Here is a 10,792-nt window from a genome sequence, read left to right on the forward strand (position 1 = left end):
AAAGAAAAAAAACAGCGTATTAGCTTACAGCCACGGAGGCTGAAGGTGCAAACAGTATAGTACCAACTCTGACAGAGGTCCCAGAATTGTGTCGGGGAGGAATGGCCACTTCCTGAGCACTAAGCTCAGAGAGATCAAGAGAGACAGACTCACTCCTTTCATAACAAGGCAGTCATGAGAACTAGGAAGAAAACCGGTCAGTTGTCCTCATCAACTTAGACCATGAAACCCAATATGGACAAATTCAACAGAACCACCATATACGGGCTGCCCAAGCATCCTTCAGCATTGCCAGGGCAGTCATGAGAATTACCCAGGGCTTATAGGACAATTCCCATCTCCGGTGACTGCCGGACCTCCACAAGGCCTCTTCTCCCATGGTTCTGTCCCTGCTCTAATCATGCATTCTGCAAGGCACACGCGTTCTGTTCTGCCTCTCTGATCCCACCACACTGAGGACGAGATACACCCGCGCAGGAACACGTTTTAGGTGACTTGTTTGTGTCTCTGAGCCAGGGCAGCCGCCTCAGCGGGTGCCCAGTGAGTGGTTGACATTATGTCCCTTTGACTGGAGGGGTTTCGAGCTTCCAAATTATACTAAGGGGGACGGGGGAACTAATGTATATTTCCAAGTGAAATTCTCTAAGGTTTCAGACGTAAGCTGAAGAGAGCCCAACTTGCAGTCTAGCACTGCCCTCTGGTGGGTAATGGGAAAATGACATGAACACTAGGCTTGCCCACGGTTTTAACAACACACGGAATCAACATGCACACCAGGGTATCTTCACCTCTCTGCTTATCCAAGTCTGTAAGATTCAATGTCTTAGAACTGCTTTCTAGAAGAAGCCACTGTTCCAAAGTAGTCCAGCAGAGTGAATTTATGAGAACCAGAGTCAAAACCTGGGTCACATGACTAGGGGAGCCTGGTTACCATCACAGCTGTGTAAGATTATACCTTATATGGTCGACTTTGCCTATCTTGCTCCATTCTGGGCAGGCCACAAACCGATCTCTCAGGTGCAAGGCATCCCCCTGAGCCAGACTGTGCCTGCTAGCAGGAGGCTATAGCCCATTGTCCTGTTTTTCCACGAAAAGCCCCCACAAAAATAAAAGTCAAAATTAACAAGCAAAAGATCAATAAGATCAGAGAGAGAGAGAGAACCAAAAAAAAAAAAAATCCACTGAGTTGATTTGTTCATTTTGTGTTAACCTTTTAATTACTCCTCGGCATAGCACCTGCCCTGCAGTGTGGTTGACATGCCCAGTGATGCTCCACTGGAGAATACTGGTTTTCCCTTGGCCAGTGGCTGTCAGTTGCCAGTAGCGTCCTGGTTCAGAGTGTGAGTCCTATCGACCTCCCTCTCAGTGCTAGGGCCCTGTTTAACCTGAACCTGTGCAGGCCGTGTACATGCTGCCAGTCTATGTGAGCTCGTGTGCGCATTACTTCTGCTGTGTCTGGAAGCCTGTTTCCTTGGAATCATCCATTGCCTCTGGCTCGCACTATCTTTCTTGATTGCCTGAGTCTTGTAGGGCGGGACTTGATGAAAACATCCCATTTAGGACTGAGAGCTCCAAAGTCCGTCTTTGCATGGTATGCAGTTGTGAGTCTCTGTGTTAATTCCCATCTACAGCAAAGGAAAGCTTCTCAAATGTGAATTGAGCAAGGCACTGATCTACAGGCATGGCAGTATGTCTTTAGGAGTCATTTTATTGCTATGTCCCTTTAACAGAATTTAACAGTATTTGCTTTTCCCCTAGGCCCAGGGCTTACCTAGTCTCAGGCTCCTGGACACTCTTACAGTGTCAGGTATGGGTTCTTTCTCATGAAGTGGGTCTTAAATCCAATCAGAGTGGTTGGTTACCCTCATAATCTAAATCTAGATAATCTAGATAATCTAAATCTAAATCTAGATAATCTCTCACAAGCATGAGTCAGAGTTTGTCTTGTAGGTGAGTCTAGATCCTATCCAGTTGACAGTAAGTTGACGCCCCATGTCCATCCCTTGTCAACTTGACACCCAAACAATATGGTATTTAAATAATCACCTTCCACCCTTGTCCCCATAGGCTCATGTCCATCTTACAATGCAAAATGTAGTCATCAAAAGTCTTCAAAAGTCCCTGTTTCACCTGAGAGCTAAGGCAGTCTCTGAAATGTGAGTACCTTATAGTCAAAAGCCAGCTACATAGTTACAATATACAGTGGTATAAAATAAACATTCCATCCCAAAAAGGAAGGATGGAGGCAAAGCAAGGAATGATTCATACCAAAGCAAGACCCAAACCAGTAAGGAAAAAGTCAGATCCTCCAGGTTCAGGTCTGGAAAGAGAGAATAACTCCCAAAACCTCCTCTGATCTTCACCTGTATGCTATAGCATATGGCACGCGCACACACGCACACACACACACACACACACACACACACACACATATCATAAACACACAATATAAAGAAATGTAAAGAAAGGCTCAGCCCAGATAGATTCACTGCAAAATTTGACCACGCTCTTAAAAAAAGAATTATCATAGAAAAGGAAAGACTACTTCCAAACTCTTTTGCTGAAGCCAGTATTATCCTGATACCAAAGGCAGATAAAAGCACAGTAAAAAAGATTGCACAACAATCTCCCCTAATAAGCAGAGATTAAAAACACACCCAATAAAATACAATTGAATTCAAGAACACATCAAAAAGAACATTCACCACAATCAATTTGGCTTCATTTCAGGGTTGCAGGGACAGCCTAATTACTAACTATAATAAATAACATAGACTCCAAGATGAAAGTCATACAATCATTTCAACAGATGCAGAAAAGGCCTTTGACAAACTCTAACATCCCTTCATCTTAAAAAAAAAAGACACTGGGAATGGAAGGAACACATATAAACATAAGAAAGACTATTTACGACAATTCTATAGGCAGAAAAGCTGGAAGTGTTTCCACCAAAACCAAGAACAAGACAAGGGTGTCCAAACTTTCCATCTCTGTTCAAAATAGTTATTAAAGTCTGAGAGCAACAAGGCATGAGGGAAACATAAAGAGAATACACACAGGAAAGGGAGAAGTTAAAGGACACTTACAGACTGTGGTGGTTTGAATGTAATTGGCCTCCAGAAGCTCATATAGAGTGACACTATTAGGAGGTGTGGCTTTGTTGGAGATGGTGCGTCATTGTGAGGGTGGACTTTGAGGTCTCATATATGCTCAAGCCACACCTAGAGTCTCAGACTACTTTGTGTTGTCTGCAGGATCAAGATGTAGCCCCTCCTCTCTCAGCTCCCTCTCCAGCACGTCTGCCTGTGTGCTGCCGTGTCCCACCATAATGATAATGGACTAAACCTCTGAGCTATAAGTAAGCCCTAGCTAAATGCTTTCCTTTATAGGAGTTGCCATGGTCATGGTGTCTCTTCACAGCAATAGAAACCCTAACTAAGACACAGATAGTATGATTCTATATGTAAAAGACTAAATACTCCACCAGGAAACTGTCAAGGGTCAATAAACATTTTTAGTGCACTAACAGGACACAAATTTAACGTACAAAATCGGAGACCTTAATATACACCAATGCTAAGCGGAAATCAGAGAGACGATTCTATTCACAATAGCCTCAAAAACAATAAAACACCTTGGAATAAACCTAACCAAGGAAGTGAAAATTTTACACAAAGCAAACTTTAAAATGGCAAAGAAAGAAACTGAGGAAAACACTGAAAAGACCTCCCATATTTATGGATTGGAAGAACTAATACTCTAAAAGTGACGCCCTACAAAAATCAATCTACAGATTTAAAGCAACACCCATCAAAATCCTGGGGCCAGTCTTCACAGAAACAGAGAAAGCAATCTTAAAGTCCACACGGAGTATCAGGTGTGTAGATGTATACCTTTAATCCCAGCACTCAGGAGTCAGAAGCAGGCCAGGCCAGGCTGGTCTACACAGCAAGTTCCTGGATATCTAGAGACCCATGGTGAGACCCTGTATCCAGGAAAAGCATCAAATGAAAACATAAAATAATCTAGACAGCCAAAACCACCATGAGCAAAAACAACAATGCTAGCAGTAGCATAATATCTGATTTCAAGCCATACTACAGTCATAAGAGAAACAGCTTAGTACTAACTAGAAGCAGACAGGTAGGTCTGTGGGCTAGAAAAGAGGAGCCAAGTATGAGCCCACACATCTACAGCCACCTGATTTTTTAAATTAAAATATGATTAAATAATTCCCCCTCTTACCTTTCCTCTAACCTCTTTTATAACCCCCACTCCCTTTCAAATGCTTGGCCTCCTTTTTTTAATTGCTATTGTTATACACACATACACACATACAAACACACACACACACACACACACACACACACATATAAAACCTGCTGAGTTGTTCTAGTGTTGCTTGTATGTATATGATTCCAGGGCTGACCACCTCATATCTGATAACCAATTAAAGGGGAAGATCCCTGGGTAAGAGGAATGCTCCCTTTCTCAGCATTCCCTGGTTGTCTGTAGTTCTTTAGAAGTGAGTACCCGTGATGTTTACCCCTTCTCTGTTAGCTTGTCTATTGATGTTGTCCTTGTTCAGGTCTTGTTTAGGTAAGCCATGTTGTTGGATGTCACGTGTAAAGCTTTCTTGTCATTTAAAAATGACCCACTCTCACAGAAGATGTCCTGGTCTCTGGCTCCTGCAGTCTGTCTACTCCACCTTTCTGCAATGTTCCCTGAGCCTTGGGGTCAGGAGTTGTGCTGTAGATGGATCCATTGAGGCTGGACACCCCATAATCAGTTGTTCTCTGCATTTTGATCAGTTGAGGTTTGCTGTATTGATTCATTTATTCAAAAATAAAGCTTCTTTTATGAGAGGTGGAACTATGCTTATCTCTGGGTATAAGAATAAGTATTTAGTATGCAGTTAGGAATTTCTGATAAAATAAGGCTAGTTGCACAAAAATTAAGGCCAGCCATCAACAAATGGGACCTTATGAAATTAGAAGACCTCTGTAGAGCAAAGTAAATTTAATTGACAGAAAGGAATAGGATAGATCCTTCACCACCTGGTGGAGAACTAGTATACAGAATACACAAAAAACCCAAGAAATTAGACATCAGGAAAGCAACCAACCCAATCAGAAAATTAATCATAGAATTAAACAGATTTTCCCCAAAGAAGAAATACAAATTGAGAGCAAACATTTTGAAAAGTGTTCAGACCCTTAATCAATAAAGAAAAGCAAATTGCAGCTACTCTGAGCTTCTATCTTATGCCAATCAGAATGGTTATAACCAAGGCAAGCAAAAGACAAAACAATTGTTAGTGACGCTGTGGAAAAAGAGGGGCATCAGTGTTAATTCTGCTGCTGGTCTTACATCAACTTGACACGCAAACTAGAGCCATCTGAAAGGAGAGGATCTTAATTGAGAAGATGCTTCCAGAAGATCCAGCTGTAAGGCATTTTCTTGGTGATTGAAGGGGAGGGCCCAGTCCACCGTGGGTTGTTGGTCCCTGGGCTGGTGGTCCTATATTCTAATAGAAGGCAGGCTGAGCAAGCCATGGGAAGTTAAGCCAGTAAGCAGCTCCCCTCCATGGCCTCTGCATCAGCTCCCATCTCCAGGTCCCTGCCCTGTTAGAGTTCCTGTGCTAACTCCCCTTAATGATGAGCAGTGATGTGGAAGTGTGAGCTGAATAAACCCTTTCTTCTCCAGCTTGATTTCTGGTCGTGGTGTTTCATCACAACAATAGTAACCCTAACTAAGGCAGTGGGAGTAGAAACTGGTACAATAACTATGAAAATTACCATAGAATTTCCTCAAAAAACCCTCCCATCCTCATAGATCAGCAGCATTAATATTGTGGAAATGGCCATATTACCAAAACTGACCTACAAATGAAATGTAGTCCTTACTGAAATACCAATGGCATTCTCCACAGGAATAGGGGAGAATTATAAAATTTATATGGAAATGCAAATACCATGAATACTCTAATCAATTTTAAGCAGAAAGACATAGTTATCACATTACCTAGTTTCAAAATATTTTACAGATCCATAATGATGAAAACAGACATGTAGATCAATGACACATAATAGAGGCCACAGGCATGGACACCCTATTCAATAAATGATGCTGGTAAAACTGGATATCATCTTCAGAAGAATGAGATTAGATCTTTATCTCTCATCACGAACCAAATCATCAATTCAAACTGGACCAAGGACTCTACCTTGAAATCATAAATGTTGAAACTGGTAAAATAAATTATAGGGAAAACACTTTGGAATATAGGTTTATGCAAGAAATTTCTAACTAGCACAGCAATTAGGCCCCATAATTGGCAATTTGGATTACTTTAAAGCAGCGGTTCTCAACCTTCCTAATACTGCAACCCTTTAAAACAGTTCCTCATGTTGTGGTGACCCTCAGACATAAAATTATTTTTGTTGCTACTTCCTAACTGTAATTTTGCTGCCATTATGAACCATAATGTAAATATCTATGCTCTCTAATGGTCTTAGGCGACCCCTGTGAAAAGGTCATTAGAGGCTGAATACCCCCTACTGCTTTCTGGGGGGCAGCCTCTAGCATCACAGGGCTTTCTGGGGGGCAGCCTCCAGCAGCACAAGGCTTTCACAGGAATCCACAGAGTCTGCGAGGTTAAACTTTTCTATCTGAGGGGGGTTAGAGAAAAAGGCACTCACAAGCTCTCTTGATGGTTTCCTTCTTTATTCTCTCTCTATAGTCTCTCTTTTCATTCTCTCTCTCCTCTCATATTTTACAGCTTTTATACCCCAACAGAATCTTTCAGACAGTACAAGAGTCAAAACGGTTATACTCCATTTTTCAAGTGAATGATTACAGCTAAAAATATGTTTCTCATCTCCCTTACATGATTAAACATTTTATGTATTACAGGTGAAAAAACAAATTATCCCAAGAACCCACATACATTCATACCCAAGCAACTTGTTATAGATTAACCGTGGGGGCAAGCAAGGTGTTCATGTCAGGTCATTTACTGGCAGGCTGCATTTTGCAGTTACAAATAAAAGGCCAATTACTTTATTACTTATCTTGAAAAGTAATCTTATAAAGAATCTTAAAGGAATCACAAACCTAAACTTTTATATATGAGAAAGAATCAATCAGCCCTACTTTAAATCTTTAGGGTACATATCCATTCACTAATAGTGTGTGTGTGTGTGTGTGTGTGTGTGTGTGTGTGTGTGTGTGTACATATACTTATACACATACATCAGGAGATTGAGGGCAGAAATGGATACAAGGAATTAATCATCACGTTTGGTCATTAACCAAATTTTGCAAGGAGAGTACAGCAGCCAGTAATAATTGGGCTGCTTTGTTCTTGTTTCCTGACCTGGAAAAGAGTTCCACATTCAGCTATACGCCTTTCTAAAACTTTCGATTGTCTTCTTGAGTTTTTCACCTCAAAGTTATTTTACAAAAAAAAAAAAACATCTTAGTCTAACTTTGTTATTTTCAAAGCTTTGTTTTAGCTGTGATGCACTCCGAGACCTGTGAACACATCCTGAGATTAAGGTTAAAAGAATTTAAACTAGCTGGGCTACTGGGACTCAATTGTTAGCCATTAACTTGAGCTTCAATCCATGCAGCTCCTTAGAGGAGACTCACAGACCCTGACTGTGAAACATAGCCTTGTATTTATTTTTATCCAGCAAAACTCTGTATAAGCTATCATTATTAGTATCAAAGTAGACAGTACAGCTTAGAGAGAGGTCATCTTGACAACCCACAGGTAAAAATGCCCAGTAGAACGGGGTGTTTTCAAGAGATAAACACACTATATTCCAGGCAGTGGAGATCTCCCCCCATCTACTCACACCATGCTAGATACCGGAAATAGAGAGCTACAACAAACATGTATAGGCACAGCAGAAACAAAAGACTTCTGGGATCTGTAGTCCTGTGGCCTAGCCTAAACGAGATTGGCCCCTCAGAGGATTCCCTTCTGGTGGGTTGACACCTGGAACTTCACTTACAACTTGCTGCTCCTCCCGCAAGGCCAATGGCAACTCTCCCCCCCACACACACACACCCGTAGGTCACGACCTATGGTGTTTGAGAACCACTGGTGTAAGCCATATAAAGAACTACAGGAGCTCTTTTTCGTGGCGCCTCCTGGGCGGTCGGCTGTGCGAAGATGAAGCTGAAGATCTCCTTCCCTGCCACCGGCTGCCAGAAACTCATCTGGACGATGAACGCAAGCTTCGGACCTTCTATGAGAAGCACATGGCCACAGAAGTGGCTGCCGATGCCCTGGGTGAAGAGTGGAAGGGTTACGTGGTCCGAATCAGTGGCGGCAATGACAAACAAGGTTTTCCCATGAAACAAGGTGTCCTGACCCATGGCAGAGTACGTCTGCTGTTGAGTAAGGGGCATTCTTGTTATCGACCAAGGAGAACTGGAGAGAGGAAGCGCAAGTCTGTCCGAGGATGCATTGTGGATGCCAATCTGAGTGTTCTCAACTTGGTTATTGTAAAAAAAGGAGAGAAGGATATTCCTGGACTGACAGATACTACTGTTCCTCGTCTGTTGGGACCTAAAAGAGCTAGCAGAATCCGAAAGCTTTTTAATCTTTCTAAAGAAGATGATGTCTGCCAGTACGTTGTCAGAAAGCCTTTAAACAAAGAAGGTAAGAAGCCAAGGACCAAGGCACCCAAGATTCAGCGTCTTGTGACTCCACGTGTCCTGCAACACAAACGTCGGTGTATTGCTCTGAAGAAGCAACGAACAAAGAAGAACAAGGAGGAGGCTGCAGAATATGCTAAACTTTTGGCCAAGAGAATGAAGGAAGCCAAAGAAAAGCGCCAGGAACAGATTGCCAAGAGGCGAAGGCTGTCCTCACTGAGAGCTTCTACTTCTGAGTCCAGTCAAAAATAAGTCTATAAGGGTAACAAATAAATGATGAGACCTTGAAAAAAAAAAAAGAACTACAGGAATTAAACACCAGAGCAATAAGTGGGCCCATAAGCTGGATTATCAATAGAAGACATAAAAATGACCAATAATTTTGTTAATTTTTAAAAGTTTGACACTCTTCTCTACCAGAAAATATTACTTTGAGATTCCATCTCACTCCAGTTAGAAGAACTATCATCAAGAAAGCAAATATCAACAAATGCTTTTAGGGCTGCAGGGGAAGAAGATGTCTATGATGAGACAGTGTAATAATGTGCTGCAGCCACTGTGGAAATCAGGGTGGAGAATTATCATAAAAGATAAAAGTAACTCTTTTCACATGTGCAAGGAAATAGAATCAGCTTAGATGTCCATCAACCTTAATTACTGTCCTGGTCTTTATTTCTTTCCTCCATTTAATGACTGGTTGGTGTTTTGTTCTTGTTTTACAAAGCCCTCTATTATAATGTTATTTGTTAACATTTATTATTCAATATTAACACCCATTATTAACATTTATTTAGTTATATGTGTGTGTGCGCCTGTGCATTATATATGTATATCACATGTATGCAGAAGCCTATGGAGGTCAGAAGAGGCAGCAGATTCCCTGGAGTTACAGACAACTTTGAGTCATCTTGTGGGTGCTAGAAGCTGAAACCAGTTCTTTTCTAAGAATAATAAGCACTCTGAACCCCTAAGCCATTTCTCCAGTCTTGTCTTTTCCATGTTATGTAGCCCATGCTAGCCTTGAACTGATTGCATACACTTGGCTGGCCTCACACAGAGACTAACCTTTCCCCTACTTTTGCATCTGGTTTTGATGATCCCATGAGTTTAAATGGTTTTGTTTTTGAGGTCATGAGTGGGGAAAGAAATTGATATCTTTGCACTGGGGAAGTCCACACAGAAATTCTGAAAATAAAAGAAAAAGAAACTCGGCAAACTGAACAGAAAAGCAGTGGAAATACCACCAATAGACTTGGCCAAGCAGAATAAAGATTATCAAGAATGGAGGACAAAACAGACTGTATTCAAACTCAATAAGAATTTTTTAATGAGTATCACACTGTCCAGGAAGTCTGGGGTGCAATCGAAAGATCAAAGACTGCACAGAACAGACAAAGGAGCTGAGAGAAACACTGAAGAATTCGTCTATTAGTTGAATCTGAGGGTCCCTGTTGTAAATATTATTTTAAGATGTGTTACATTTTTGTGTTGTCGAACATTTCTTTAATGATGAAAAGATGTGTTGCATTCTTTTATGTTGCATTTGTTTAATTCTGTGAAGCTGTGTTACTTTGCCTGTCTAAAACACCTGACTGGTCTAATAAAGAACTGAACAGACGATAGCAAGGCAGGAGAAAGGAAAGGCGAGGCTGTCAGGCAGAGATAATAAATAGCAGGAAAAATCTGGGTGCCAGGTAGGATAAGCAAGAGAGGAAAAAGGAGTGAGAAAAGAAGGGGTCAGCCACCCAACCGGTTAGACGTGGAATAAGAAGAAAAAATATACATAAATGAAAAACGTAAAAGCCCAAGGGCAATAGGTAGATAGAATAAGTTTTAAAAACAAGCCAAGCTAAGACCAGGCATTTATAAGAAATAATAAGCCTCCGGATGATCAGGTGATTAATTTGGGAGCTGGGTAGTGGGCTCCCCCAAATGAGCCCAAAGAGCAAAAGAGTAAAAAAACATCCAACTTCAAGTTCCAGTATCAGATTCTTGAGTAGACAATCAGTCATTAAGTATTTATGCACAGTACACCCTGAAAGAGCAGTGTGAATTTTCCTCCTCAACGCCTCTTCATCCCTGAGTAGTAAGAAGCTGGCTTTACTCTTCAAGCGCTTTCCCA

General features: G+C 41.4%; 1 pseudogene; it reads left to right on the plus strand.

Annotated features, from left to right (window-relative positions):
- The first annotated feature begins 8,149 nt into the window (after positions 1-8,149).
- Positions 8,150-8,922, plus strand: LOC148120934 (small ribosomal subunit protein eS6 pseudogene; annotated as a pseudogene).
- The last annotated feature ends 1,870 nt before the right edge of the window (positions 8,923-10,792 follow it).

Source organism: Myodes glareolus, chromosome 9 (genome assembly GCF_982192425.1).
Source record: "Myodes glareolus chromosome 9, mMyoGla1.1, whole genome shotgun sequence".
In the NCBI taxonomy this organism is placed as follows: Eukaryota; Metazoa; Chordata; class Mammalia; order Rodentia; family Cricetidae; genus Myodes; species Myodes glareolus.